This window comes from Phascolarctos cinereus, unplaced genomic scaffold, assembly GCF_003287225.1.
Source record: "Phascolarctos cinereus isolate Bilbo 61053 unplaced genomic scaffold, phaCin_HiC Scaffold_25;HRSCAF=523, whole genome shotgun sequence".
In the NCBI taxonomy this organism is placed as follows: Eukaryota; Metazoa; Chordata; class Mammalia; order Diprotodontia; family Phascolarctidae; genus Phascolarctos; species Phascolarctos cinereus.
In genome coordinates, this window is record NW_027555580.1 from 49820 (window position 1) to 77626 (window position 27807).

Below are 27807 nucleotides of genomic sequence, written 5' to 3' on the forward strand. Positions count from 1 at the left end.
AAAAGTGCTCACATTGAAAACTTCACAATGACCTGTCTCATGCCAACAAAGCATGTCCTGCTTACAAGGGATGGTGAATGGGTTTGGGGGTACGTAGTCCACATGGAATCCAATTACAAAGGGAATGAACAAAAAGTAGCTCTATAAGCAAGCAGAATTGATAGGAGTAGGCTCAGAAATCCCACAAAAAGCATCCCACGGTAGATCCAATATCTGCTGAAGAAAAAAATGCAAAAGCTTAGAGTGCTTTCCTAATTAGAAATGGCATTGAGATAAGCTTGGAAAATAACAGCAACATAGAAAAGCCTAATGAGCAATCCCTTGGTATTGAAGGTAGATTGGAGTGATGGAGAAAGATAGACAATGAGTCCTTACCAATGACATTTGAATTCTCAGTGTTACTAACCTCCTTCAGGGTTTTAGAACTAATTGTAGGGGAAACTTCTCTGTGCAGCTCTGGAGGGGGCTCATCCCACTGGGAGGCAGTTGCTCTTCCTCACAGTAAACAGAGGAAGATATGAAAATCGGGCTCCTCCCTCTAAGGATGAAAACCAGTAAAAACCTCCATCTGTAGCTCTGGGAGAGGAGCCATTGTCTCCTAAGGATTGACATTATAGAGCCTGAACAATGGGTTTTGGACTGAATGGAATTTTCATTCTGACTCTTTTACAAGGTAGTTTTGTCTTTTGTTTGTTTTTTGACCAAGGATACACTCTTTGAAGTGCTGTATTTGTGTGAGTATTGTCTTAAATGACTTTGTTTGCAGGTGTCCATTATGATGTTCAGCTGGGGAGTCTGGGGGTGATGTGAGACAGCTTGGAGGATCTCTTAGCCTTTCCTGAAAAGCTTCGGGATTAGTTTTTAGCAGCTATGGCATGCAGTGGTTCCACCAGGCTCCAGGGAATGGACTGGAGTGGCTTGCATATATTTATAGTAATGGAGAACCACATACTATGCAGATTCTGTGAAAGGCCGATTCACCATCTCCAGGGACAACAGCAACAGTGTGCTGCACCTGCAAATGAATTCCCTTAAAGCTGAGGACACAGCCATGTATTACTGTGCAAGAGACACAGTGAGAAAAAGAAGTATGGGACCAGACATAAACCTCCTCATTCCGATAGGCCACGTGGAGAATGACTTAGAGGGGGAACTCAAGGACACAGAGCACAGGGAGAGTACTTAGAATAACAGCTGAAGCGTCCAAAGATAGGAATTCCAAGATGAAAAATGGACCTCTTATACTGCAACTTGGGATTGAGACCTTTGAGCTAGATATAATACTGAAAGGGGTTATTCTTTATTCTAATGTGATAGGTTAGTAAAAAGGATTCCAGGGGAGGGAGCATGTTTATTATAAAGCCTGGCATATGGCCAGAGATTATTTCACACTTTTCTATATCCTTCTTTTCCATTGCATGGAGGAAGGGAAACTGATGTGGGGAAATTCAAGAAACAAAAGAGGGTTGAGGAGGAACACGTGGACAAGGGTGTGTAAATCCCCACCAAAAGAACCCCAATTTGAAAGAAAATCATCTCTAAAAAAAGAGACAAATAAAATTGGGGTGCATGTCTCCACAGTTTAATTTCTCGCAAGCTGGCTTGACATGCATTGAATGGGAGTTCAATCTAAAACTGGGCCCCCTAAAGGAGCCAGTTTAGAACTGGCTCGAATCAGATTTTTGGGGTGCAGCCTTATGTGCCCTTTGAAGGGTAGATGTTCCCAAGGGATGCCAATCAACTCTGAGAGTGGGCCATATTAAAATGAGGGTCTTTCAGTATGTGACAAAGATCACTCAGTTCTGGTCAAACATTCATCAGTTTCCATATCACCTGTCTTGACAATAGGGGAGGAATTTGCATTCTCCCAAACCTTTGTAGGCAAGGTAATGAGCAGGAATAGACTCATTTAGATTACATTCTGTATTTTTATAAGATTCATTATTTTATTTATTTTTAGTTTTCAACATTCATTTCCACATGATTTTGAGTTCCAAATTTTCTCCCCTTCTGGTCCCTCCCCCAGGTCCAAGACAGTGTGCATTCTGAATACCCCTTCCTCTAATCTGCCCTCCCTTTTATCTCCCCCCCTTCTATTCTTCCCTTCCTCTTCTATTTTCCTGTAGGGCAGGATAGATTTCTATACCCCATTGCCTGTACATTTCCCAGCTGCATGGAAAGAAAATCTTTTTAACATTTGTTTTTAAAACTTTGGGTTCCAAATTTTCTTCCTTCCCTCCTCCCCACCTATGCTCATTGAGAGGGCAAGCAACTCGATATAGGTTTTACTTATGCAGTCATGCAAAACACTTCCATAGTAGTCATACTGTGGAAAACTAACTACATTTTCCTTCATCCTAAAGGGTTTGGCCCAGGCAGAGACCTGATGAATTTGAATCAGTGCTGTCAGGGGTGTCATCATTTCCCCCAGGTAGAATAGTACAGGGAAACATTTTAAGATTTAATGTAATTACAAATCACACCAACAAATATCTTTACCATAGTCAATATTTCTGTAAGGTTAGATGTAATAAGATCTTCCTACAGGTTAATCCTGAAAGGCAACTTTCTCTCTTGGTTTTCAAATCAATCTAAAAACATTCATTTTCCATCCTTTTACTTAAAACAAAATCAAATTTCCTATCCCCCCTTCAACATGATTAAACCATAAGAAGCTGACACAAAGGTACCCAGAACAACTATCCAAGGATGGGGGAGCTTAAGGAACATAGACTTGCTGTGGACAACCCCACCCCTATCTGTTCCCAAACTAACTGTTTTTCCTACCTGCCATAATCTTTCTAATCTTTCCTAATCTTTCAAACCCATTACTCACTCTACCTCCACTGTCCTTTACATTCCAAATTCATATATATATGTATATGTATATATATATATACAAACACACACACACACACATATATATGTATATGTATATATACGTATATGTAATATATATGATATATATTACATACATACGTATATACACATATACATATATATATGTGCATATATACACACACACACACATATATGTATATGTGTATATACGTATGTATGTAATATATATCATATATGTGTAACATATATTATATAACATATATGGTATATGTAATATGTATTATATATGTGCAACATACAGAATATGTATGTAATATATTATATATGTGTGTTTATAGTATATATATATATAATACATATGTAATATTATATACATACACACATACATGCATATATACACACATATATGCATATATATATATATATATACACTTTTTGTCCTGCGTCTCCTCACTCTGTTAGAATCTGGAGGAAGTTCATGCCTAACAATTTACACTTCAAGAGAATTGTATTTCTTCCACGCCCTTCACAAACAGCTTTATAATGATAATGCTTAAAAAACACAAAAAAACCCTTATTTTTGCAGTTCTAAACACATTGCGAAGAAATCAGGTCTTATCAGTCTAAAAGCTACCTATTAACTGATACTGTCTTCAACTAACTTTTGGGAGAATCTCTCCCTGCTTTTTGATTAAATTACTCGTTTTCTAACTTTATTCTGGTATCCCAACTTGGCCAGGGTTGGGACTCGTCAAAACAGAGTCTTCATCTCACAGTGAAAGGCTAACAGGGGAGTTCTTTCCCAATGTTCTTTCTCTAATGGCACACCTTAGAAGGTCCTTAGTTTTTCTGGATGCATTTTAAATCTTTAACCACAATCATGAAACATTTTACAAACACACACAGAGACAGAAACAGCTTGACAAGACAAAGTGCACATGAATCTAATATTCTAATTTTTTTTAGGATTAATTTGTTTTTAAGATCCTTCAACCAATTCAGATCATAATACAATTTACCTGTCAAAAATCTCAGTTATCTTGTGCCAATTCACTCTGCCTTGACTAGCTAGTTACAGAGGATAACCTTCAGAGAAGTCCTTCACATGTGGCCTTGACCTCCAGAGTTAGCTTAGAGAGAAAAATGGACTGCAACCTAAAAACAGGAATTCCAGTAGATAAGGAACAGGGATTTGGGGGACAAGATTCATGTGCTCTTCAGGGTTGGGACTTCAGGAGGAAAGTCCTGCGGGTGCTCAGACCCAGTGCTGTTGAGGGAAAGAATGACAACTTCAAATCCCAGTCCAAAATCTGAGTAAACAGCACCATTTGTTGTGAAACCCCAAAAATGAACCCCAATTTGAAACAGAATCAGCTCTAATAAAGAGACAAGTTAAGATTTGTTTTTGCTTTTCCTTTGTCTGATAAAAGAATTGCTAGCCCTGCTTTTTAAATTTAGCTGAAGCATAATATATTCTACTCCAGTCTTTTACTGGCTTGAATTGGATTTTTGGGGTACAGCCTTATATGCCCTTTGAAGAGTAGGTGCTGTCAATGGATGCCAATCAATTCTGGGAGGTGGGCATTATTAAAATGAAGGTCTTTCAGTATGTGACACAGATCACTTAATCCTGGTCAAAGACATAAATTTCTGTATCACCTGTCTTGACAATGGGAAAAAACATCAATATTCCCCCAGACCTGTCTAGGCAACATAATGAACAGAATAGACCCAGTTAGATGACATCTTAATGTCCTTCTGAAAAAGGACTGAACTTTGAAAGAAAGGGGCATAGGGACCTCTGCATTTCCAAGATATTGATTAGTAAGAAAAATCATTTGTTCACAGCTGAAATAAAGGTAAAATAGAAGCAGGGATAAAAGATTTTTAAGGTAACAGTCTCCTAGATTTTTTTCAGTTTTTTGCTCAATTACTACAATCTGTTATCTTTGAAATGTAAATCATACAAGCATACCTTTTTTAAAATTTTTTTCCCTCCAATTACATGTGAAAGCAATCTTTAACTTTGTTTTTTTTTTAAAGGTTTGAGTTCCAGTTCTGCTTCTGGGAGCCAAAATGATGGAATAAGAAGTAAGTGGCTCTCATCCTCCCTCAGTGACCTGTGAAAGCCTAGAAAATATTGACCCAGGAAAAGCCCTGAGGCAGCAAAAAGACAGGGCACAGAACCTTGTACCCCAGGAAGCTTGGGAGAGTAATCAGAAAGGCCCCTTTTGCTCTGGAGGAGGTGGAACCATACAGGTCTGGAGGCTTCCCAGCAAGCCAGTAGCAAGCCCCACCTCAGCCTACCAGGGGGAGATCCTGAGACCGAGATTGTTGGAGCAGCCAAGTAACAACACCAGGAGACCCCAAGAGCCTCAGTACAGTCAGGGGAACTAGTAGACACCAGCTTGGAAAACCATCATGGGCGATGGAGTTCTCCAGCAGCAAAATCAACTAGCAACTCAACACAACTTTGGGAAGCACAACTCCAGAAGACAAAGCTCCAGGCTGACAGACATCTATCAGCATGAAAACATCCCTATGCAAGGCCTCATCCAGCAAGAGCCAAACATTCAAGGTGAAGGCTTGGGTGAGCAGGGAAAGAACCTTGAGTAAGGGACCCGTGTCACTCCAGCAGGAGAGCTCAACATTTTTTTTTCTTATTTTTTTCATTCTGATTTATCAAGAATCACTTACATATGCTTTTCAGTTGAAAATTTTTCTCCCCATTCCTCCCCCCCACCCTCCCCAAGATGGCACACAATCTGATATAAGCTTTATATTTACATACCCATTAAACATATTTTCACAATAGTGAAGTTGTAAGTAAAAATTAAAACCAATAGGAGGAAGCATCAGAAAGATGAAACAGAACTCAACAGAAGGTAAAAATAAGTAATAGCAATTTGACTTCCATAGTTCTTTCTTTGGATGTGGACAGCATTTTCCATCTCAAGGCCTCTGAAGATGTCTGAGATCCTCCTAATGATGAGAAGGGTTCAGTTTAACAATCTTAGTCACTGCATAACATGGCTGTTATTGTGTACAAAGTCCTCTTGGTTCTGCTCACTTCACTCAGCATCAGACCATATAAGTCTTCCCAGGTTTTTCTGAAGTCAGCCTATTCATCATTTCTTATAGCACAATAGTATACCATTACATTCATATACCACAACTTGCTCAGCCATTCCCCAAATGATGGGCATTCTCTCAATTTCCAATTCTTTGCCCCACAAAAAGAGGTGCTATGAATATTTTTGTACATGTGGGTCCTTTTCCCATTTGTTTGATCTCTTTGGATATAGCCCTAGAAGCGCTATTGCTGGATCAAAGAGTATGTGCATTTTTGTAGCCCTTTGAGCATAGTTCCAAATTGTTCTCCAAAATGGCTGGAACATTTCACAACTCCACCAAAAATGTATTAGTGTTCCAATTTTCCCAGATCTTCTCCAACATTTATCATTTTCCTGTTTTGTCATGTTGTCCAATCTGATAGGTGTGATGTGGTACCTCAGAGTTGTTTTGATTTGCATTTCTCTAATCAATAACGATTTAGAGCATTTTTTCATAGGAGTATAGATGGCTTTAATTTCTTCATCTGAGAAGTATCTGTTCATGTCCTTTGACCATTTATCAACTAGGGAATGGCTTGTGTTCTTATACATTTGTCTTAATTCTCTATATATTTTAGAAATGAGGCATTTATCAGAGAGACTGGTTGTAAAAATCCTTTCCCAATTTTCTACCTTCCTTCTAATCTTAGTTGCATTGCCTTTGTTTGTGCAAAACCTTTTCAATTTAATGTAATCAAAATGATCCACTTTGCTTTTCATAATGTTCTCTATCTCCTGTTTGGTCATGAATTCTTCTGTTCTCCGTAGATCTGATAGGCAAACTATTACTTGTTCTCCCAGTTTACTTTTGGTATCAGCCTTTATATCTAAGTCATGAACCCATTTTGACTTTATTTTGGTATATGGTGTGAGATCTGTGTCTATGCCTAGTTTCTGCCATACTGTTTTCCAGCTTCCCCAGCAGTTTTTTTCAAAGGGTGGGTTCTTATCCTAGAAGCTGGGTCTTTGGGTTTATCAAATAATAGATTACTATAGTCATTGACTACTGTGTCTTGCATATTTAACCTATTCCATTGATCCACCTCCCTATTTCTTAGCCAGTACCAAGCAGTTTTGATGATTGCTCCTTTATAATACAATTTAAGATCTGGAATTGCTAGGTCACCTTCCCCTGTATTTCTTTTCGTTAGTTCCTTTGATATTCTGGACCTTTTGTTTTTCCAAATGAATCTTGTTATTATTTTTTCTAACTCTATAAAATAATTTCTTGGTAGTTTGATTGGTATGGCACTGAATAAGTAAATTAGCTTAGGTAGGATTGTCATTTTTATTATATTAGCTTGGCCTACCCATGAGCAACGGATGTTTTTCCAGTTATTTAGATCTGAATTTATTTGTGTGAAAAGTGTTTTGTAATTGTGTTCATAGAGTTCCCGGGTTTGTTTCGGGAGGTAGACTCCTAAATGTTTTATAATGTCTACAGTAAGTATAAATAGGATTTCTCTTTCTCTCTTGCTATTGGGCTTTGTTGGTAATATATAGAAATGCCGACGATTTATGTGGGTTTATTTTATAGCCTGCAACTTTGCTAAAGTTGTTTAATATTTCAAGTAGTTTTTTGCCTGATTCTCTAGGATTCTCTAAGTGTATCATCATGTCCTCTGCAAAGAGTGATAGCTTTGTTTCTTCTTTGCCTATTCTAATGCCTTCAATTTCTTTTTCTTTTCTTATTGCTAAAGCTAAGGTTTCCAGTATAATATTGAATAACAGTGGCGATAATGGACATCCTTGTTTCACCCCCAATCTTACTGGAAATGCTTCTAGCCTGTCCCCATTACATATAATGCTTGCTGAAGGTTTTAGATATATTCTATTTATTATTTTAAGGAAGACTACATTTGTGCCTATGCTTTGAAGTGTTTTTAATAGGAATGGGTGTTATATTTTGCCAAAAGCTTTTTCTGCATCTATTGAGATGATCATGTGGTTTCTGTTGGGTTTGTTGTTCATATGCTCAGTGATGCTGATAGTTTTCCTACTATTGGACCAACCCTGCATTCCTGGTATAAATCCTACCTGGTCGTAGTGTATTATTCTTGTGATAAGTTGCTGCAATCTACTTGCTAGTATTTTGTTTAAAATTTTCGCATCTGTACTCATTAGAGAAATTGGTCTATAATTTTCTTTCTCTATTTTGACTCTTCCTGGGTTAGGCATCAACACCATATTTGTATCAGAAAAAGAATTTGGTAAGACTCCTTCTTCACCTATTTTCCCAAATAGTCTATGTAGTATTGGAATTAATTGTTCTTTAAATGTTTGATAGAATTCGCATGTAAATCCATCTGGTCCTCGAGATTTTTTCCTAGGGAATTCATCACTGGCTTGCTCAATTTCTTTTTTGAGATGGGGTTATTTAAGTATTTTACTTCCTCTTTGGTTGATCTGGGCAATTTATATTTTTGTAAATATGTATCCATTTCACTAAGATTGTGAAAGTTGTTGGCATATAGTTGGGCAAAACAATTCCAAATTATTGTTTTAATTTGCTCTTCCTTGGTGGTAGCTTCACCCTTTTCATTCTTGATACTAGTAATTTGGTTTTCTTCTTTCTTTTTTTTAATTAAATTAACCAAAGGCTTCTCTATTTTATTTGTTTTTCATAAAACTAGCTCTTAGTTTTATTTATTAGTTCAATAGTTTTCTTAATTTCAATTTTATTAATTTTCCCTTAGGTTTTCAATACTTCTAATTTGGTGTTTAATTGAGGATTTTCAATTAGTCCTTTTTCTAGTTTTTTTAGTTGTCTGCCCAATTCATTGATCTCTTCTTTTTCTATTTTATTTATGTAAGCATTTAGAGATATCAAACTTCCCCTAAGAACTGCTTTCACTGCAGTCCGGAAGTTTTGGTATGTTGTCTAATTGTTGTCATTCTCTTGAATAAAATTATTGATTCTTTCTATGATTTTAATAATCAAATGAGAGAGGTAAAAGGGTCCTTCCAAAATACAATTGGCCAATTGGAAAAAAAAATACACTGAAGAAAACAAGTCCCTAAAAAACACAATTGGCCTGTTTGTTAGGGATCTATAAGGATATAGAGGGCCACAGGCTTTTCAACAGGTCTCACTGATGGGTGAAGGCCCCTCTTGTGCTGATCTTTGAGAAAAGGTCGCCTTGTTCGGTGTTGTATTGTATGGATCCGTAACAATCTTTAACTCCCCTACTTATTGTATAGTCATTAGCAGTCTATTCTGGGATAGGAGTCAGATAAGTGCACAGGAAGTGCATGCACTGTCCTTGAGCACGGCATGGGCTATACGTCATTGTAACTTGAGAAAGAGTTCCTCTTATAGTACTACATAAGTAAGTGCTCTGCTAAAAATAAATGGAGTTGGTTCCATCTTGTCTCCCGCCTCATCAATGTGCATTTGAGATAGAAAATCAAGCTGGTCTTGATTCATCAGGTGATTGGGAAATCCTAGGCCCTAGGTAGGCTCTATAGCCAAGTGAACTAGTTGTGCACAACACGTGTTGAAGAAGGAAATACAAAAACTAACAGAGGAGTATACTGAACAAAACAAGTCCTTAAAAAACACAATTGGCCAGTTGAAGAAGGAAGTACAAAAACTAACAGAAAAAAACAATCTGTTAAAAACTAGAATTGAACAAATGGAAACTAATGTCTCTATGAGAGAGCAAGAATCAGTGAAACAAAAAAAAAAAATGAAAAAATAGATGAAAATGTAAAATACCTCATCAGTAAAACAACCGACCTGGAAAATCGACTCAGGAGAGACAATTTAAAAATTATTGGACTACCTGAAAATCATGATGAAGGAAAGAGCCTGGACAGTATCTTTCAGGAAATCATAAAGGAAAACTGCCCGGATGTCCTAGAATCAGAAAGGAAAATAACCATAGAAAGAATCCACTGATCACCACCTGAAAGAGATTCCAAATTGACAATGCCAAGAAATATAATAACAACATTCCAAAATTACCAGATGAAAGAGAAGGTGCTGTAAGCAGCCAGAAAGAAACAATTTATACATCATGGAACCACAGTCAGGATTACACAGGACCTTGCAGCTTCTACATTAGAAGACCGCAGGGCATGGAACATGCTATTCCGTAAGTCAAAGGAGCTTGGAATGCAGCCAAGGATCAATTACCCAGCAAAAATGAGCATCATTTTTCAAGGGAGGGGGTGGATATTCAACAAAATAGGAGACTTCCAAACTTTCCTGATAAAAAGACTAGAGCTCAACCAGAAATTTGATCTTCAAGTACAGGACTCAAGAAGGACTTAAAAAGGTAAATGGGACAGAAGGATACAATATGTTGTTAATGGGGGGGTGACTGTTTAAACCCCTACAAGGGAATATGAGACTTGCAATCCTTGAGAACTGTATTGTTATTACACCTTGTTAAAGGAGTATACATTAAGAGGGTGGCTATTAGTTGACTTTGATGTAATGATAAAAAAAATCTAATCAGATGGGTTGAATGGATCCAAATAAGTGGATCAATCTGATCTTAGAAAAGGTACTGAGAAAGGAGGAGGCAAACAAGGTAAATTACATTACAGGAAAAGACACAAAATCCTATTACAGCAGAGGGAAAGAAGTGGGGGGGAGCATTATTTGAACCTTACTCTCATCAGATTTGGCTCAAGAAGGGCATAATATAATCAGTTAGGTATAGAAATCTAACTTGCCCTATAGGCAGTGGAGGGAAAAGGGGAAAAAAAGGGAGGGGGTAAAGAAAAGGGAGGCGGGGAAAGAAGGAAGGGAAGAAGCAGTAAGACTAAAGGGGAAGAAAAGGGAAAGGGATAAAAAAGGGGAAGGGACTGAAGGAGGCTGTGGTTAAAAGCAAAACACTAGTGAAGGGGAGAAAGGAAAAAGGAGAAAGAAAAGCATAAATGGGGGAAAAGGATGGAGAAAAAGACACAGATAGTAGTCATAACTGTGAATGTGAATGGGATGAACTCTCCCATGAAACAGAAACAGATTGTAGAATTGATTAAAGACCATAGTCCTGCAATATGTTGTTTACAGGAAATGCATTTGAAAAAGAGTGACTCCTACAGGGTAAAAGGCTGGAGCAGAATCATTTGATTATTAAAATCATAGAAAGAATCAATAATTTCATTCAAGAGAATGACAACAAATGAGACAACATACCAAAACCTATGGACTGCAGTGAAAGTAGCCCTTAGGGGAAGTTTTATATCTCTTAATGTGTACATAAATAAAATAGAAAAAGAGATTAATGAATTGGGTATACAACTAAAAAAACTAGAAAAAGAACAAATTAAAAATCCTCAACTAAACACCAAATTAGAATTATTGAAAATCATCAATTTTTTTTAAAGTCAGGAAATAGGCGCACACCCTGAACCAGGAAATAGGCAGAAATGGAAAATGACCATAGGTTCTTATTTTGGGGAAAGAGAAGATCAAGGCACAAATTCAGAAGAGGACAACATTGTCAAAATACCCACATCTGAAACCTCAAAGGGGAATATGAACTGGTCTCAAGCCCAAAACGCTGCCCTGGAAGGGCTCAAGAAGGATTTTAAAAGTCAAAAATGAGAGGTGGAAGAAAAATTGGGAAAAGAATTCAAAGGTATGCAAGAGAGACTCAATAGCTTACAAAAAGGACAAAAATTAACTGTAGAAAACAAGTCCTTAATTTTTTTTAATACTGACTTTTTTCTCTCTCTCTTTTAAATCAAAGTTAACTGATGATTTATCTATTTATTGTTTTTTTCATAAAATCAACTCCCTGTTTCATTTATTAATTCAATGATTGTTTTTACCTTCAACTTTATTAATCTCACCTTCAGTTTTTAGGATTTCCAATCTAGTATTTAATTGGGGATTTTTATTTTCATTCTTCTTATAATTTTTTTAATTGTATAGCCAATTCATTACTCTGCTCTTTCTCTATTTCATTGATGTAAGCATTTGCAGATATAAAATTTCCTCTGATCACTGAGTTAGCTGTATCCCACAGATTTTAAATTTAAAAATACCTATTCTTTAAAAAAAGCTCATTATTTTAACATGATATGAAGAGGAGGAGGAGGAACAGAAGGAGAGCAACGAGTGCATGACTAAATCACAGTGAGTCTTTTGTTCATCTCACTTCACCATAGAGAAAAAGACAGAAAGATCTTTTGGTCTTGGGACTGCATTTGGCCTTGAGCACCATTTGTAGAGCCCTCTAATCCACAGAAATAGGCCATGCTGCAGGCAACCTAAGGTCTCAAATTCATATCAGGACAACTCAAAAGAGACTGGTGGTGTGTGGGACAGAGACCACTTACTCAAAAATAAAAACAAAGACTAAGTTAGATACCTTGAAAGCAGAAAGGTGTTTATTGCTTTCTCATGAGAAAGGACACACCCAATGTTGCTTAAGATGGCACCAGCAAGGGAGTATGTGTGCTGGCTATGAGAAGCAAAGTTTTATAGCCCTAACGCGTGCCCCCTCCCACTCTCTTACCTTTCCCCCGTTGGCTGGATACTCAAAGCTTACAATCTAAACGAGGCAGCTAATACACAATAGAAGTAAACATACCCAGTTTTGGGAACTACACTTATGCATATGCCAGGACGCTGGAACAACTGGGAACTGCCTGTGCTGACATGTATTTTTTGAGAAAGGTGTGATAATCCTTTAAGATCAATTGAGCCCCAATAAGGGCCAAAAACCTCAATTAATCCTTTTCTCTCTGAGTGAACTAAAAACACCCCTTCCTGTGTCAGCAAATTCCAGGACCAGATAGAACTGATCAACATTCTTCCTGTTCATTATCACTAAGCCCAGGATGTCTGGGACCAGATTATCTCTTGAATAATGGGACTTTTCTCATCTTGAGTTTCTATTGACACTTTGACATTTTCCTGTTTTATTATATTTACAACCTATTCAATTAGGGAAATTCCTTTCCCATGCTATATGTTAAAAAAAAACGTATGGAGGCTGTATTTTTTGTAACACAGACATCCTGAGTCTGATCACTCTAAACTATATAAAACCTTTCTCATTTTGCTTAATCTCAGAGTCTGAATCATGTTCTGGCTTCCATGTCGACATGATTCTCTAGCTAAAAGGGAATAAACTATATAATCATGTATCACCTAACTTTTTTGCCTTCTTTAACCAAACTTTCAGGTTGACAGTAATGGTGCTGTGACATTGGATTGAAACTGAAGGAGTGGGAGAAAGCTCCAGCCCACCCTGGCAATGCGTTAGTGGCTCAGGCACCTCAGGATCCATTTTTCCTGGAGTCGTAACCTTGACGGGGTTGGGTAAATCTCTCCTATTTCTAGCTTCCATGGACCTCCCACTAGTTTGGTTGAAAGACAATTCCATTTAAGGTAGCTCTGGGGTCGGGGATCCAGTCGAGGTTCAGAAACTCAGCAAATTGGCTATAGGTCACTCAGAAACTAAAACTAAAAATCTGACTAACAAGACCACTGCCTCTTATAGGTCAAGGTATTGCCAATCTGGTGATCACTAGTACTGCTAGCGCTGATGTCAGTTAACTAAAGGTAATCCCAAATTATGTTGGTCACAATATGAGGTTTTTTTGACTGGTCAAAGTTACTTTATCTTAAAACCAAATTAAGTTTAAAGGCCAACAAAATATCTAGCCAGGAGTGGGAATATTTTCATCATTGGGATGCTGAGATGGCTAAGGGAGAAGGAAAGGCAGAAGCCTCTTCCCTTAAGGCTCACACAGGTGCTTCAGCACTCTTTCCCAGCTCTGAATAATCCCCCTTCCCCTCCCTTTTCCCTTAAAGGCTATGGTCCTGACAGGGACTCAGATCCCAAACTTAACTTTATTGGGACTTGCCCCTTTAAATCTGCAATCTCAGGAGCACTCTGAGGAAGGCTAGCAAGATCCAGTTACACTATCAGGTCTTGAATCCTTGCAAATTCCCCAGCCCCCTTTCCTCAGAAGAATAATAATAAGAGATAATTCATGTTAGGGGTTCTCTAACAAGCCTCTAATTCCCTCTCTCTCTGTCATTAAGTGTGCACTGTGTCACTATGTCACTGTATTGTATTTGTCCTGTCAGTTTGTCTGTCGGTGTTTATCTCTGTATCTGTACCTTATAAGATTTTAAATGCAGCCAGAGACTTCTAAGGGCTGCAGCTAGGGAAACAACAAACTGTAAAACTCCTTTCCTTGAAGGTGTAGGCCTGACCAGCCTAGATTTACAGTGAAAAGTTAGATACATCTTAGCAGATTCTGGAGGTTTTGAGAAATTGGGAAGCTGTTCATTTTGGGACTGTTGGAGAAAACTTCTGAGACTGGGGGGTAATTCCAGGAGCTCACCCTCTGCTAAAACACCTCCTTCCAATCCTGATTCATCAGCATTCCCCACTCCCTCTGAATCATGTCTGGCTTCCATGTGGACATGATTCGCTAGCTAAAAGGGAATAAACTATGTAATCATGTATGACCTAACTTATTTGCCTTCTTTTACCAAACTTTCAGGTCTACAGGTGAAACTCAACTCAGGGCTTAGGCCTAAGGAAACTGCACTTTAGGCCATTTCTCACAGTGGCAACTGGCAAATTTGTCACCCACTAACCGGTTCCAGGTCACAAATCCTAGCTAAACTGAACAGTGGAACTGGCCTCCCCTAACTACTCCACATTTACCATTCCTCATCTTCCTCTTCCCCTGAAGGTCCTGGACTGTACCAAGGAGGAGCAGATTCAAGTGATCAGCAGCTGTCTGGCTACGAGGTTTGTGGGGAAAATCTAGGACAGAAATTCCATAGCAAATGGGTGATGATTTCCTACCTGACTGAATGCTGCTGAGTCCAGCAGATGTCTTCTGTTGTTCAGACCCCAAGCAGGTCAAAACTTACAGAGAGCTCAAAAAAAGTGTAGGGCAGCAATCACACTTTACCCTGCATCAGACTATTTGGGCAGCACTGAAAGCTTGCAATCTTAGTCTCTGGAATAAGACAACACTTAATTTCCTCAAATAACAAAAAGACCAGCCAGATCATATCATCAAGTGCAAAATCATAAGATAAGCTTGAAGAAAGAGCAAACAAAAAACAGTCTCACAAAAAAAGTCATTATGTTCAAGACTTATTCAAGATACAAATCCAGAAGAAAATGATTCAAATTCACTGTTTGAGGTAAAGCCTCAAAGATTCAAAGAGAAACATATCTCAGGCCAAAAATTCAACTAGACTTCTTGGAATAAAGTATGAGTTTTTTAAAAATAGTTTAACATTGTTTTAATCAATGACAGGAGAGTGCTAAAGGAAAACATGGAAAAGAGATGAAAAGTATGGATAAAGAATTAGAAAGAGAATGAACAGTTTGGGGAAAGAGTTAGAAAACCTGGCATAATAATTAAACACCTTTAAAATTAGAATGGAACACATAGAAGCCAATGGCTCCATGACACAACAACAAATATTATAGTCAAAATTTTGGAAATCAAACAATTTTTTTAAAAAAATCCGACCTGGAAAACAGGTCTCTGCAGTCTGAGGCTCAGTTTATACCTGTTTCCAGATACTCCAGAAGATACACACATTTGTCAGAGGATCTGGTGTCACTGTCTCAACAAACACAAAGAGTCCTTCTAAGACACAAAACATGGGGAATTTTGGAGGATCCAAGAAATTCAGTGGGCTTTATTATGCCCTGTCGGTTTTGTGCCTCCATTCCTCCAGTTCAAACAGGGATATGAGTCTGAGTGTGTTGTTAAGTTTTAAACAACCAGTTCTCTAAGGGAAAAATGGAAACATAATGCACTTTTAAATTTAATTTGCATTATTAACATTTTCTCTCTTCCTTTCTTAAGTCTAAACAATCAAGAAACAAATTAAAGTGAAGCCCTGATTTTCAGTGTCTGCTGATTTCTGAAGTATTAAAGTTCACACTGAAAACTTAACAATCACCTCCCTCACGCCAACAGAGCATATACTGAATGTAAGGGACAATGAATGGGATTGGGGCTATATAATCCACATGAAATTCAGTTCCAGAAAGAATAAGCAGTCAGAAGTGCTTAGGAGTAGACTCAGAAATCCTCCCCCCTCCTCCCTCTGCCAAAACCCCCCCAAAAGATTCCTAAGGTAGATTCAATGTCAGCTGAAGAATGACAAATGCTTGGGGTGCCTTCTTATCCCGAAATGCCACTGAGATAAGCTGGGAAAATATCAGACACATAATAAAGCCTAATGAGCATTCCCTTGGAATTGAGAGTAGATTGGATTCTCAGTGGCACTAACCTCCCTCGGGGAGAGAAACTTCTCTGCAGCTCATGAAGGGGACTCATCCCACTGGGATGGCAGTGGCTCTTCCTCACACTAAACAGAGAAAGACATGCAAATTGGGCTCCTCGCTCTAGGGATGAAAACCAGCAAAAACCTGTATCTGCAGGTTGGGAGAGGAGCTTTTCATCTCTGTGGCCTTTCTGTCCTAAGGACTGACAATTAAGAGCCTGAACAATGGGTTTGGGACTGAATGGAATTTTCATTCTGACTATTTTACAAGGTAGTTTTGTGTTTCGACTAAGGAAACATTCTTTGAACTGTTGTATTTGTGTTACTGTTTTCTTCAATGACTCTTTCTTTGCAGGTGTTCATTGTGATGTTTGGCTCGTAGAGTCTTGGGGTGATGTGAGACAGCCTGGAGGATCTCTTATCCTTTCCTGCAAAGCTTCTGGATTCACTTTTAGCAGCTATGGCATGCACTGGGACCACCAGGCTCCAGGGAAGTGGCTGGAGTGGCTTGCATATATTTATAGTAATGGAGGAGCCACACACTATGCAGCCTCTGTGAAAGGGCGATTCACCATCTCTAGAGACGACAGCAACAGCATGCTGCACTTGCAAATGAATTCCCTTAAAGCTGAGGACACAGCCCTGTATTACTGTGAAAGAGACCCAGTGAGAAAAAGTAGTATGAGACCAGACATAAACCTCCTCATTCAGACAGGCTATGTGGAGAATGAGTTAAACAGGGAACTCAACAACACCCAGCACAAGGAGACCAGTTACAATAACAGATGAAGAACTATGCTCACAAAGTTTTCGAGGTCCTTGGTTTCTTCCCATCACAGTGAACATCTATCTATCTATCTATCTATCTATCTATCTATCTATCTATCTATCTATCTATCTATCTATCTATCTATGTATCTATCTATCTATCTATCTATCTATCTATCTATCTATCTATCTATCTCTCTATCTATCTATTTATCTATATCTATCTATCTCTCAATCTATGTATGTATGTATGTATGTATGTATCTATCTATCTATCTATCTATCACCTTCTAACTCCTTCTGCTTTGATGGTAAATTCCCTTATATCTAGATATCAGAACTCTGCCTATTCCTGTACTACAGGGATTCACATTTCATTGGCCTCAGGCTTTGCCCATGTGACTTGTGAAGGGAGAAAATGAATGGCATCAACTGGATGTCAGGATCTTTTGCTTTAGACCTGATGGAGTCCTATACATTTGGATTCCTATTCAAGTTCCCTCTGTTCCTTAGTTTTCCAGTAGCACAGCATGCTGCCATATTATTCGAAAGAGAGAAAAAAATTTAATTTTCGGTATCTCCACCTCTGCTGCACAGTTTGGAGTGGGAAGAAATTAGTTCTGTTGTAAGCCTTTGGGTCAGGTTATGCCACTCCTCCAAGGATTTAGGGGCTGGTATGAGAGGGAATTCTGGGGGAGCATGTTAAGGATTAGGAATTATAAACCTTTTCTGCTGTTAGTTCATCAGTTTGCTGCCTTGTTAGAGTACTTAGCATTTAGATGGTGTGGATAGCTGAAATTGCTTTTACTTCTCATGCATTATTGTTATATTGAAAACATTTGAGAAGTTGTGAGGACTGGAGAAGATAGAGATTCCTCCATCTTGTTGGTCACATGACTAAGAATGTCTGATCAGATTTTGATGCAAATTTCTTTATATTCTTTTTGACGGAAATGTAAGGACTTTTTCCGCTGATATCAGGAATAAATTTGTGATATCCAATGTAGTATCCCTGTCTTAGCCTACTCCTCCTAGTCACTTTTATAAGGGAGGTATTCATGAGTTACCCCAAGTAGTTTGTACATCCACACTCATGGGCCCAAACCAATTGACACAATTAGTTCAAAGTAAAGACAAAAGGTATAGTATGAACTTTCTAACTATAAACATGAGGCACACTTTCCCACAAACACACTCAGTTAGGGTGAAGAATGGGTGCATGCATAGAACATGCTAGTTAAAAGATATATCTGAAGAATACACATGGTGAAGCCAGCTCAAGTCTCCTCCACTTTAAGACCTTGACTTCCTTCTTCTTATTTTGAAACTTCCACATTTCTCTTTGTGGAACAGTATCTTTGATGGACTGGTCTTACAATTGTATCCCCTGGCCAACTTTTTTCCTTAGCTCAACTTTGAGCAGCAGAGCTGACTCTCCCTTTGTTTACAGCTGGCTAGATTGCTTTTTTATATCAATCCAAGGGATGTGGCTAATCTAGACCTTGCCCATGTAGCATCAGTTGCCTTCATCATATGACCAAGGACTCTACTCTGAGGCTGATTAAAATTGTTCATGTCAACTAAGGGAGTAAAAATAAAATAAACATTTCTTTAAATTTCCTTACAAACAGTGAATGGGACACTCTCAAGTTTTGCAACCTTTTCTATCTGTGAATAGGACACATAGGGTGATCTGAAATGGGAAAAGTGTAAAACCTGAGACCCTTATACTAGCATGTGTGAAACAGTGATTTATGGACTCAGCACTTGAAGAGGACTATTCTGAACTTTTCTCTACTATAGCCATTGAACTCCATTCACAACTTAGAGTTGTATTATAAATTATACTTAATTTAGTAAGCAATGGAATAAGAAGGAATCACCTCAAATGTAATCAAAATAGCAGGTGAGAAAAAACAAAAAGAAATGGCTGAGACCCCTCCTGCTTTGTGACAGAGATTCCATGCTATAATGGTGACCAAGAGGGGAATTAGTGGCTTTTTTTCCCCCATGGAATTGAATCCTTCAAAATAATGATGATCTCTAAAAGTTCTCTGGATCTAGCTCTCTAAAAGCGTAAGGACTCTGAAATTACAAATCCCTCTTCTGGAAAAAAAAAGGGAAAGTGGAAGTGAGAATGAAAAAATGTGGCTGAGTATACAATTAAATTTAATGTAGGCGGCAGTGGAACTCCATATTCTGGGTAATGAGAATGGTAGTTGAAATAGGAAGATCATCTCCTAGATATATGAACCATACTGGCTCCCTAAATCAGAAGATTTGGTCACTGTCCCAGAGAATAAAAGTTTCTGTCTCTTATTAAGCAGGATATGTCCTTCTGCTGCCAAGGTGTTTCTTGGAGGAGACTTGCAATTTTCTTAATGAACACTGTTACTTTAGATGAGTGAAATAAAACTATAAGCTGCCTTTAGCAAAGTAATGTGGGAATATAACTGGGATTGTGGATGAATAATTTAAATGAAATGTAATTTTAGATAAAGAGAAACAAAAGAAGACTCAGAAAAGAGCATAGGTGCCAAGAATCCAGACAGGAGACCTTGAGAAAAAAGTGATTCATAAAACGGATTCAATCTGTTGAGCACTGGAAATGTAAGATGGTTGAGAAGCTTTGACAATCTGAAATGAGACCAAGATTGAGAAATTTATTAGGAACACAAAAAGGCCCACTAGTACTACTACTAGTCTTAGACCCAACTGTTTAGAGTTATTGAGGTGAAGTGGTGTGATTGATACTGAGTCAAAACCATCCACTCTGGGAGCCTCAGAGTCACCAACACTCCTCAGTGCTTTGGAAGCAGCTCTAAGAGAACTTTCTCTCTTAAGTTCAGGAAAGAGATGTCTCCCTGGGAGGAAGAAGATGTTCTTCTTCTCTTTGAATAGAGCAAGACATGCAAATTGGGTTCAATCCTACTGGGATGAAAAGCAGCACCAACCTGTACCTGTATCTCTGGGAGACAAGACCAAGCTCTGTGTGTCCTTCCACACAGAGGACTAACCTAGAAACTCACCATGAAATTTAAGCTGAACTGCAATTTCCTCTTGATTATTTTCCAAGGTGTTTTTATGGAGAGGGAGGGACAATGTGAAGTGGTGACTTAATGTGATTATTGACTTTAATACAATGTCTCTGTATTGCAGGTGTCCAGGTGGAGTCTGGAAGTGATGTGAGACAGCCTGGGGGTTCTATGCATCTCTCCTGCAAAGTTTCTGGATTTACTTTCAGTAGCTACTGGATGAACTGGGTCTGCCAGGCTCCAGGGAAGGGATTAGAATGGGTTGCAAGAATTAGCACTGGTGGAAGTAGGACACGCTATGTAGACCCTGTGAAACATTGATTCACCATCCCCAGAGATGATGGCAACAGCATGTTATATCTACAGATGAATTCCGTTAATACTGAGGATACTGCTGTGTATTACTGTGCAACAGACACAGTGAGGAAAAGGAATGTGAGACTATACAGAAACTTCCCCTGAGGTGCCATTGAGTCCAGAAAGGGGTTGAGCTCATGATGCACATAATACAAGATGCCTAGATACAGCAACAGGTGTAGAGAGAATCTGAATCATTTCTATTTATGGCCTGTGTTGTTTTTCTTCTATTCCAGCAGAAAGCAAGTTTTCCAGTAGCTAGCCATGAATCTTAATGCCTGACTCTGACTCCCATTGCTACCCCATATTTAATTGGTAGTTATGTCTTGTAAATTGTACTTTCATCACATATCTAGAATACTCTTCCTTCTCTCCTCAAAGTACCCAACCACGGAGGTAGGCCCTTATCAGCTCAACCTGGACTATTATGCTAGTCTGCTGGTTGTTCTCCCAGCCTCAGTACTCTCTTCACTCTAGTCCATACTAAATTTAACTATCAAAATTATCTTCCTAACACACAGATATGATGATTTCCCCCAAATTCCAGTGACTCTGTATTACCTCCGAGAGAAAATATAAAATGCTATTTGGCTTTTACAACCTTTCATAACACAGCCCTTCCTATCTTTCCTGTCTTATTCTACCTTGCTTCCTTCCTTGTGCTTGGCAATTCAGTGATGCTGACCTCCTCACTGTTCCTTTCACAAGAGATTTCATTTCTGAACTCCATGTGTTCTCACTGGTTGGAATTCTTCTCCTAGGGGCAGCTAGGTAGTGGATACAGCACCAGCCTTAGAGTCAGAAGGACCTGAGTTCAATTCTGGTCTGGGATACTTGACATTTATTAGCTGTGTGACCCTGGGCAAGTCACTTCACTCTGACTGCTTCCCTGCTCCCCCTCTTCCTATCCCCTCCCCCAAAAAAGAAAAAAGGAATTCTTCTCTTCCTCATCCCTGCCTCTTCTGCCTTTTGGCTTTTTTCAAATCTCACCTGAAATTCTGCCGCCCTCTTCCTTCTCCAATCCTAATTCCAGTGTCTTGTGCTGGATATATCCTGTACATACATACACACACACACACACACATGCACACAAATACACACATATATACTACATATATTTTGAGCATAATTATTTTCATGTTGACTCCCTGAATGAGACTAACCTCCTTAAAAACAGGGACTGTTTTTCGCTTTTGTATCCCCAGTTCTTGGCACCCTTCCTGGCACATGGTAAGTGCTTAATAAAAGCTTGTTGCTGATTTGACCTTCTGTTTCTTCATGAACGAGACTCTCCAACATTGCTGAGATGTGTTCTATCCATGATTTCCATGTTAGGTAGGTAATAAGTAATATCCCTAACATTTTAACACATTAAGAAAAAAATACTCATTACTATTAAATATTGTTGAAAGTTAAACTTAAGAAAAAGGCAAACTAAGGCACATTTCTCTAAGCAAGATAACATTGTATTATCAAGAATAATAATCTGAGAATAAGATGGTTCAATGGCTGCCTCATTCTCCAGTCAAAGACGCCAAGGAAAAGGACAGCTTCCTTTTTAAAGGTTTTTGGCAACTACAGAAGAAAAAACATAACAGGATAGGTGACATCATGTGCTTAAGGGCAACATAATTGGTTATATAGCTGAAGTTTGGATAGCACCATATTGGTTGGAAATTGGAGGGCTAGCAACAACCCTCCTTCTCTCCTTTTGGTGACTAACAAGGGGTTATAGATTGATCCAGTTGTAAGGCCCAAGAAAATGGCCCAGAGTTACTTGGACAGCAAACCAGACATCAGTGAAGGATTGAAGGTGTTCTAAATATATTAGGGCCAACTCCCCTGTGGCAGACCATATCTTCCAAAGTTACCAGAATTCCTTGAGGCAGGAATAGAAGAGTAGTTAGCAAGAGAACTGGATTTTTAAACTTAACCCATCACAGGTCAGTGGAATTCTGAGCTAAGTTTAGAGACAGAGACTAAGAAGTCAGTTACTGGACAAAAGCAATAAGTTGTAGATAGGATCAATAAGAAAATGATAGAGGAGCTGATGAGATAGGATCTGAACTCCTAAAAGATAAAAAATTATGTCTTTGGGATCTGGATTCCAAAAAGGAAAATTCCTGGACTTTCCCACATGTTCAAATCTCTAGTTCTTCTGAGGCTTTAATCTTACCAACTGGCCTTTCATTATCTTTTATGCCCAATCTCCCAATTCTCTGTTACCCTTAACCTAGCCTAGCCCTCCTTTGCCTTACCTCCCTATGGCACTTCCCACTACCTCGAGCCACTTCCCACCTTTAATCCTATTTGGACCCCCTCCTCCAGGTACCCCAGACTATTTGGGCACTCCTAGATCCCTTCCACAGTATTTCTATATATAAGATCCATCTGTCCTACTTAAGGGACTCAGATTCTTAACACCTGGCCCATTTATATTAGCAATACACATGCTTAGATTGCTTAAGAGTCTGTCCAATCAGGCCTATTCTTTAAAACTCACTCACCCCAATGTTCTAATATACCATGACATTGGCTGAAATTGAATTCATTTGAACAGGACCCTGGTGTTCTGATTTTGGGGTCCCAGCTCTCCACCTCTAAACCTCAGCAGATCCATTTTAATTTTCATTTTCTCAGTATTATACGCATACAGAAATCTCACATACATTATGTGCAACATATAAAAAGTTTGAAAGGCACATTTCTCAGTAATTAATCATTTTATTAATAATGCTAGCATGTTATTAATAAAAAGATGGCCATTTGGCCATCTCACTTTGAAAAAAAAACCATCATGGAACCCATTCAATGCCCATCTAAAAATGTGTATTTCTGAGAGTTTGAATCAACTCTGATTGGTCAACAATGAAAGAATGAATATTATACGAAGACAGGGACCTATTCTACTGAAGATGTGGGGATGTGATTCTAATCACTTGGTTTTGGTCAAAGAGAATTATTTGGATTCATATCCTCGTGTGATAAAAGGGAGAACCCACATTTTCCCAGACTTGTCTGACTAAAACACAATGGGTTTCAATCCATCAATTCACCTAACTTTACTTTCGAACAGATCTTAGTTCTCCCTCTCAGTATTAGCCCTTCAAAGGCTGCCTGAATAACCCACAGGAAGTGACTTGTCAGTGAGGAAGTAGAAGGGCAAAATCTTGGCCCTATTTAAAGAAATAGTAATTAAATGTAAGTGAGAAATAATTATTTCTCTCAAATGCATAATCATGACTGTACACAGAGACTAAAGAGTGTCCCATTCATCACTTGTAAGGAAATGTCAATAAATGTTTCTATTTTTCTCCTTTGACTGATGTAACAAATTTAATCTATCATTGTGAGGAGATTTTTGGACCTTCAATCATGAATGAAACCGACATTACATAAGGAACTTCTAGTGATTGACTGACCAATATAGCCAAAAAAGTATTAAGGCAAATGGGTAAATGTTGATAGAATAACTTATTAAAAAATATTTAAATTCTTTTTTGAAAGTAAGGAAGATCTAGATGTTCCTCTCAGGTGCCCCTTCATCGAGGTGCTTTGGGTTCCTGCACTCACCAGTGAGCAGTGACTGCCTCCCCAGCTCCATAACAGGAAAGTTTAGAAAAGATTTTCAATGTAATCATCATGATCAACACCTTGGACAGCGAATATCCAGCTCATTCAACCTCAAGGAAAAGACAGAAACTCTACTTCTGGTCACTAAACAGTATTCATAATGTGTGTTCATGGAGGCAGATACTCTGTTACTGGCAAATGTTGATGAGTATTTTGAGAAAGAGAGAGAGAAGCTATTGGCAGCACCATAGGCACATTGGTCTGAGTGTTTCAATTCTGGAGTCTTTGTTGATCTTCCACTGAAATACACTATCAGCTGTTACATATGGCTTCTGAAAGGGCAGCTTTGGTGGTGGGGTCAGGGTTTGATGAACATCTTCTTTAGCTGTTGGGCAACAAGAAATATCAGAAAACACCTGGCATTTATTTATAACCTAAGCAGCATTATTATATACTTCTACCATCCAGCACTTAAGGTCCTTGGGGCAAAGGCAGAATTCATGCATCTCCTGAGATGAATCAAATTATGGAATTATACCTAACCCCCAAATGAAAAGTTGCAGGAATGACGTTCATGACCCCATTATGACTCACAATTCCTCACTATTTGTTGGGATATCTTCAACACCAACATTTTACCTTTCTCTAGCAGTTTGGTGTTGGCAATGATACCTTCACAGAGAAAGTCCCAGATGCAATCTCACATATGTCCATTGGGAACCTCAACCCTCCCTCACAACCATTTTTATCCTTGGGTGAACACAAGGAGTGGTGGGAGCAAGGCCAGGCTGATTCCATGGGAGCAAATTCCTTCAACAATATCAAGGAGAAACTGGACATTTAACTCCACTAAGAACACCACAATTTTCTCTGTGCAAACATTGGTAACACAGGACTGGTTCTAGATAATTTAGCATCTAGAAAAAGTGTTGCATATGGTTCATTATAGTTGCTAGTGGCTTTGACTAAAGCTTCTCATTTGTAGGTTTATAGTACTAAAGTTGAAAATCGGACAGAAGTCAAGAAGTAAAAAGCTCATTTTCTGGTCAATTAATTGCTGAGTGACTCCTCACATGATCATTCAGAGAAAATTTAAGAAATTTTTTATTTAATGTGAATCACAAATAAATTTGATGAGTGGGAATGAAGTTATTAAACTATGGACCTCGGCTCCTGAAACCTGAAGAACTGGGCTTTGCTCAGTTCTCTTCATAAAAATAAATGGGAAATGCACTAATATTTGCCTTCCTAATTTTCTGTAGTAGATAGATATTTTAGGATTGATCAGACACTGCCCTAGTGGTCCCAATTCTTCTTTTATTGAATAGCAAAGTAATACTGTCAAATTGAGTCACAACTTTAATAATTGTTACCAGAAATGATGGTACCCTTTTAATCTCTCTTATAAAAAAAGATTTTTTTAAAAACCAGTTTTCTGTATGTACTATGGTAGCATGCAGTTGTATGCATTTTGGGGATGAGTGAGTTTTCTGAATGTTTACCTCTGGTAGCACTATGCATAACAATGAACACTGAGTAGTGAAAATAAAAAGTTAGACAGCAAATATGTTTTTAAAATTCTTGGGACATGTATGCATGGTTTGTGGAATTGTGAACTGATCCATCATTTTGGAGAGCAATCTTGAATTATGCTCAATGAGTTATTCAACTGCCTATACCCTTTGACCCAGCAATACCACTACTAGGCCTCTTACAAAGATGATTAGGGAAAAAGGAAAATAACCTAGATGTTCTAAAATATTTATAGCAGCTATTTTTGTGGTGGCAAAGAACTGGTAATTGTGGGAATGTCAGTCAGTTGGGGAAATGGCTGAACCAGACATGCTGTGTGATTGTGATGGAATACTATTGTACTATAAGAAATATTGAGCAGGATACTCTTAGAAATGCACAGAAAGAATTACATGAACTGATCGGTTGAACAGAGCAGACATGCATCATACAGTAGCAAATGATTTTAGTAAACCTGTATTTGATAAATGTGAAAATTTAAGGTTTTGGGATAAGAATTTCTTATTGGTCAAAATTTTTGGGAAAGGTGAAGAGCAGTCTGACAGAAACTGGGCCAATTTAATAAGACCAATATCATACCATTTACCAAGATTGGATGGTTGTTGTTCTTCCTTTTGAAAGAGGACCAAAATGATGTCACTATGTTAGAGTCAAGTTATAGTGCATCTGACTGTGGTTGATCAGACCAATACAAACTCAGAATACTCTACCACGAGTTGGGCATAAAGATTCCACGTGTGAACATTTGGGGTGGATTCTCTAAATTTGCACATCTTGCATTTCTTTTGAGCTTCGTCAATTTAGTTTTCATCCTTGGACACAGCACCTTCTCTGATGAGAACATGCCTCTGTCCTGTGCCAGTGTCACATAATCAATTCCAAAATTTTAATTTTTTTTATTATTTTCAGGCAGTTTGGATAAAGTGAGTTATCCTGGGTCACACAGCTAGTAAATGTCATGTTTGGTCTGAGGCCTGATTTGAACTCAGGTCCTCCTGACTCCAGGGCCAGTGCTCTATCCTTGTGCTACCTAGCTGCCCCATTTCCAAAATTCTTTAGAGAGATGTTCATCCTTTTTTCTGACCCCCATGTGAGCACTTGCCCTGTGTGAGTTCCCCATATGGCAGTCTTTTTGGCAAGCATATGTTTGGTGTTTGAACAATGTGGCCAGTCCATTGAAGCTGTGCTCTCTGCAGTAGAGTTTGAATGCCTCACAGCTTACCTCAAAAAAGTACCTGAGTGTGTGGTATCTTATCTTACCAGGTGATCTTCAGAATCTTCCTAAGATGGTTCAAATGGAAGCAATTCATTTATCTGACATGGTGCTGGTATATTGTCTAGGTTTCACAGGCATATGACAATGAGGTCAGCACCAAAGCTCTGTAGACCTTCTGCTTGGTAGTAAGTCTAATATCTCTTGTCTCCCACTCTTTCCTTCAAAGGCTCCCAAATACTGAACTAGCTCTGGCAATGCATACATCAACCTCATTTTCAATGCGTACATCCCTGGAAAGCATACTGCCAAGGTAAGTGAACTTATCCACCTCATGCAAAACTCCATTTGCTGTGACCAATGGTTCCATGTATGGATGGCATGGGGTGATTGCTGGAACATTTGTGTTTTGTTGGTTTTGTTAGACCAAAATGAGTAAGCATACTATCATGAAACTGACATACTGATGATGATCTTCTCTTGGGATGTATATTTTACATAAGTTCAAAATTTATGTGTGACCTAGATAGATAGGTTGATATTATATCAAAATTAGAAGAATATGGCCCATTTTACCTATCAGATTTATGGGGTGGAGGGCAACTTATGAACAAACAAGAAGTAGAGAGTATTGTGTGGTGTAAAATGAATATCACTTATATTAAATTAAAAAGGTTTTGTACAAATATAACCAATGTGGCCAAGATCAGAAGGAAAACAAAATTGGGGAAAATTTTTAAAGATGCTTTCTCAGATAAATGTTTCATATATGCTATGTAAAACCTTTGTCCAATTTATAAGAATGTGAATCATCTCCCAATAGATAAATTGTCAAAGGATATGAACAGGCAGTTTTTCAACGAAGAAATCAAAACTATAGTCATATGGAAAATTCTTTAAATCACCACTGGTTAGAGAAATGCAAATTAAAGCAACTTTAAGATATCACCTTAAACCTATCAGATTGGATAAAGTGATAGAAAGGGCAAGCAACAAATTTTGGAGGGGTAGTGGAAAAATTGGAACACATTCACTGTTGGTGGAACTGTGAGCTGATCCAACCACTTTTACAGCAACCTGGAATTATGCCCAAAGAGTTACAAAAGTGTTTATAACCTTTGTACCAGGAATAAT

General features: G+C 38.3%; 1 pseudogene; it reads left to right on the forward strand.

The window, feature by feature from the left end:
• Nucleotides 1-5262: 5262 nt before the first annotated feature.
• LOC110203914 (glycogenin-1-like) lies at nt 5263-24977 on the forward strand (annotated as a pseudogene).
• The last annotated feature ends 2830 nt before the right edge of the window (nt 24978-27807 follow it).